This window comes from Suricata suricatta, chromosome 10, assembly GCF_006229205.1.
Source record: "Suricata suricatta isolate VVHF042 chromosome 10, meerkat_22Aug2017_6uvM2_HiC, whole genome shotgun sequence".
Lineage (NCBI taxonomy): Eukaryota > Metazoa > Chordata > Mammalia > Carnivora > Herpestidae > Suricata > Suricata suricatta.
In genome coordinates, this window is record NC_043709.1 from 46542315 (window position 1) to 46547319 (window position 5005).

General features: G+C 42.9%; 1 protein-coding gene across 2 annotated transcripts in view; it reads right to left on the bottom strand.

Annotated features, from left to right (window-relative positions):
- RAP1B (RAP1B, member of RAS oncogene family) overlaps window positions 1-199 on the bottom strand; it is a 44993-nt gene extending 44794 nt beyond the window's left edge. Inside the window, exon 1 of one of the 2 annotated variants that reach the window (XM_029954171.1) lies at window positions 35-199. The gene's annotated coding sequence lies outside the window, so the exon portion shown is untranslated. Of the gene's footprint in view, window positions 1-25 lie in introns of both variants that reach the window. The other variant, XM_029954172.1, reaches the window with a different exon arrangement.
- Between the last annotated feature and the right edge of the window lie 4806 nt (window positions 200-5005).

Below are 5005 nucleotides of genomic sequence, written 5' to 3' on the forward strand. Positions count from 1 at the left end.
CTCCCCTCAGCAGCCACGCACGCACTCTGCGAACCTCTCGCGCTGTCACCGAGTCCCCGCAGCCCGCGTCGCCCTGTGCCTTGCGCTCCCTCCTGGTCGCTGCTCCGGCGCCACGGCGGTCCTGCCGCTGCCGCCGCCGCCGCTCGGGCTGGTTTACACGCCTGACTCTGGGCGAGGTTTGGCGGTGTCGCCTTGACGTCAGGCGTTCAGCCTCGCTCTCGCTTCCGTCCGCGGGCGGGGCGCGCGGGTGCAAGGCGGGGGGGGGGGGGGGGGAAGGGGCGGGGCTGCTGGGCGGAGCTAGGGAAATAGAGGGGGCGGGGCTCTGCGCGCCGCCGCAGCGCAGACCGGACACACGCGGCGCCCTTCGCGGCAGCGTACTCCCTATGGTGTTTCTCTACCTCCTTGTCCCCTTCAGCTTCGGCTGGGCCACCTGGTTCGGGACCCATGGGCGGGTCGGCTTCCTTGTCTTCAGCGGGTTCCAGTGGTGCGAAGGGCTTAGAAACCCTCCGAAACTTAAACGATGCCTTTATTGCGAACTGTAATTTAGTCACCAACGCCACCTAACAGTTGGTGCTCGCGTATTCCTTTGTGCTGGGGGAAGTGGCTGGGGAAGTAACTGAGCGTGCAGTCTCCACACTTAGAGCTCCCATGAAGGAATGCAGGCCAGGGCCCGGTCTTTTTCATTCTTGAAAAGGTTTTTCTATTGACAAGTATTTCAAACACCGGTGTCTTAACTCGGGTAAACTCTTTGTCCAAATTACCCTGCCAAACTCAGTTAACAAATCGATGATCCCTAACAACTGTGTAATTAAATCAACTATTTATATGAATAAATTGCATGTTTAAATGCATGATTCGGGCATCTTAAAGGGTTACTCATAGGTAGGTTTATGGTGAGACTACTGGGCAACAGAAAGCATCCTATGTTCCAAAAGTACCTTGTTCTAAAAAGGGCGGGAACTTGACAAGGGAACTTAGATTATTGGAGAAAAGACTAAAATACAAATACCCTTCCTACAAAATATCAGCCTTAATGAAAGGGTGTTTTGATGAAAGAAAAGATTCGAAGCAAGAGCAAATGCAGGAAAAAGTCGGGCTTGGGAAGTAATTGAAAACTAACGTTGCTTAATTCAGTTTAACTTTATTCTCTCTCTCTCTCTCTCTCTCTCTTTTACTTAATTTATTTTGAGAAAGAGAGTTCAAGCAGGGGAGGGGCAGAGAGAGGGAGAGAGAGAATCCCAAGTAGGCTCCTCGCTGTCAGCAGAGCGAGCCTGTCTGGGGGCTCCAAACTCACAACCCATTAGATCATGACCTGAACCCAAATCAAGAGTCAGATGCTTAACCCACTGAGCCACCCAGGTGACCCAACTTTATTCTTAAAATAAGTTTTTATGAACTTTGATAAATTTGGATGAGTAATGAGAGGTATGATTAATTTCACTTCTATAAAGAATACTAGTAATTGAAAACCAACAAAGTTAAAGAATAGATAAGAATGACTTATAATTATCCTAAGTTTTCTATATGTAAGTGCTTTCTAGGTTTCTCACAATTTAAATTAATTGAATGTTATGTATTTCTGCAAGTTCTGTTTCCTTAGAAAACCCTTTTTTAATGGAAATTTTGAAGGCAAATTTCAGAGCAGTCTGTAGGAATTGTTATAAAATTTAAATGAATGAATTCTAAATAAATTTGACTTTGCTTTGCATGAAACTTTGAACAAGTCTGAAAGCCTGAAACTCTTAAGTTCATGGAAGCAGATGTTCCTTGGGCATACCAGTGTTTTTTCTTCTTCCTCTCAACCCTCTTTGACTTTCTAGCATTTGATTTAAAAAAAATTTTTTTTCAAAGTTTGTTTTTGAAGATTGGAGTTAGGATAATTCAGAATTTAAGGGAATACTTTATTTTAATTAAAAATACATTTGTTTGTCTTCTAATAAACTAGAAATCATCACACTTGTATTAAACTATTATCTTCATGCAGAGAATGAAAGAATCTGCATGTCTTAGCACCAGGCTCTTCTTGAAATCTTCACCAGGATATTCCATGGCAGCTTCAACTCGTCATGCATGCCAAATGAACTCACCATCTTTTGTCACCAAACTAGTTTCTTCTCCTCTTCTTTTGTTAATTGTATCACCATCTTTTAAATTAAACAGTTTCCAAGTCTGTTCCTCCTTTCTCTGCCTTTTCTCAAACCATCAGTCAGTTGGCACATCTATAAGTAATTCTTTTCTACTGAGACCACACTTGTTTAGGCTGGCACTACCTTTTGACTCCTGGACTTTAGCCACGCCTTCCTATCTTGCCTGGTGGCCTCCCATCTATTCCTGCTGTGATTTATTCTACACACTGTTGCCAGATGAATTATCTTAAAGCATGCTAAGCAAGTCATGCTTCTCCTCAAAAAACCTTCAGTTACTCTGTTGCCCTAAGGTAATAAAATCCTGTGTAATATCTTATTTTCCTTCTTACTTAAAACTGCCTTACAGTCAGAGTGGACTTTTCGTCTAGCCCAAATATAGTGCTGTCCCACTGCTCTGGTGTGTAGAGGTGATTTCCTCTGCCTGAAGTGTTCCTTCCCACTCCTGCCCACTATTCAAGGTGAATTTGCTTTCTCCAAGGAAGACTGTGTAATATGGTCTGATATTTTCAATGGAATGCGGTTTCTTCTCTTTTGAATCCCTGTAACACCCTATTGTTCGTCTTTTTTTTTTTTTTTTTTTTTTTTTTGGTCACTTGTTTTCTATCTTCCTACCAGGATAGGAGTTTGCAAACTTTTTCTGTAAAGAGCTGGATGGTAAATACTTACGGCTTTGGCTAGATGGTCCCTGTTACAGTTACTCAACTCTGATTTTATTGTGCAAAAACAGCCATAGGATACATAACAAATGAGTGTGGCTGTATTCTAATAAAACTTTATGGACACTAAAATTTTAATTTCATATAATTTTCAACATGTCACAAATCCCGCCCCCCCATTCTTCTTCCCTTCCTCCTCCTGCTCCTCCTTCTCCTTCCGTTTAAAAATGTGAAAACCCACTTTTAGCCCATGTTTTACAAAAACATGCAGTGGGGCTGTTTGCCCTACTGTGCTCAGGGCCAGCTTCATGGGCATGTGTTAGAGCCCTGTGCTTAGAAAGGCTCAATGATCAGTTTAATGCTCTGATGTTAGCATCTTGAAATTTTTAATAATTTTTGAACAAGAGGCCTGCATGTTTTTGTTTATTTATTTATTTTGAGAGAGAGAGACAGAGAGAGAGAGAGAGAGAGAGAGAGAGAGAGAGAGCAAGCTCCAGCATGAACTGGAGAAGGGCAGAGAGAGAGAAAAGGAGAGAGAGAATCCTAAGTAGGCTCAGAGCTGTCAGCACAGTGTCCGTCTCAGGGCTCTCTCTCACAAACCGTGAGATCCTAACCTGAGCCAAAATGAAGAGTTGGATGCCTAAGCGACTGAGCCACCCAGGCGCCCCAGGAGGCCTGCATTTTCATTTTGCATTGGGGTCCTCACATTCTGTAGACAGTCCTGTCTGTACTAGAAGAGAAGATCCGTAGGATCAGGATGTGTATTTCTTGTGTTTGGTATGGTGTTTTTCACATCATAGGCATTCAAAATGTGTTTTTTGAGAGATTTCTCAGGGTTGTATTTGTACTGAGCCATATTGAAGGATGAGGTGACTTCCCCGTGCCCTACAAAGAGCAGAATTGCTTCTACTCACTATAAAAGCAGTGCATCTCCTAAGCTCAGGGCTCCTCTGCTGTTCAGGGTCTTCTGCATGTGTAGGCATCCAGGTAAGTCCATTTTCATTGTCCCCACAGGACTTAAGGGATGTGTAGAACCAGTGCAAGCATGATGCTCTGGCTACTGTTTTTGCTGTGAGCAAGAAAGTTCTTTGTCTCTCAAAAAAATATATTTGTGGAATTTTCTATTCCTAAGGCACTGTGGAATAGTGGAGAACATAAGACCATCAGCTTCATCACTTATTAGCTGCATGGTCTCAGGCAAATTTCTTTTTTTTATTTTTATTTATTTTTTATTTTTAAAAAAAATTTTTTTAAAAATGTTTTTATTTATTTTTGATACAGAGAGAGACAGAACATGAGAGGGGGAGGGGCAGAGAGAAGGAGACACAGAACTGGAAGCAGGCTCCAGGCCCTGAGCTAGCTGTTAGCACAGAGCCTGATACGGGGCTTGAACCCACGAACGTGAGATCTGACCTGAGCCGAAGTCGGAGGCTTAACCGACTGAGCCACCCAGGCGCCCCACAGGCAAATTTCTTAATCATAGTGAGCCTTGGTTTTCTCATATATAACATGGGGATAATAATCTTTGCCTTATAGAGCTGTTGTAAGATGGAATGTAGGACATGGTCATGTCTTGGCCCCTGGGAATAGATGAAGCTCAAGGTTAATTTTTTTCCTTTTAGTGGAAGTGAATTCATAGTGTGCTTATCATAACTCTTGCTGTATTTAACCTGATTCAGTATTTCTGATTTTTTTCATATTATTTATTTCCTTAAAAGTTAAACTTCAGGAGCACCTGGGTGGCTCAGTTGGTTAAGTATCTGACTCTTGGTTTTGGCTCAGGTTATGATCTCATGTTTGTGAGTCTGAATCCTGTGTTGGTTGTGAATTTGAGCCCTCTGTTGGGGCCTGCTTAGGATTCTCTCTCTCTCTCTCTCTCTCTCTCTCTCTGCCCCTCCCCTGCTCACTCTTTCTGTCTCTCTCTCAAAATAAACAAACTTAAAAAAAGTTATATTAGGGCATCTGGGTGGCTCAGTCGATTAAGCGTCCAACTTTAGCTCAGGTCATAATCTCATGTTCATGTGTTCGAGGCCCGTGTCGGGCTCTGTGCTGACAGCTCAGAGCCTGGAGCCTGCTTCAGATTCCATGTCTCCCTCTCTCTCTGCACTTCCCCCACTCACTCTTTGTCTCTGTCTCTCAAAATAAAAAATAGAGAAATAAAAAATTTTTTAAATAAAAAATAAAAAGTTATACTTCAAATAA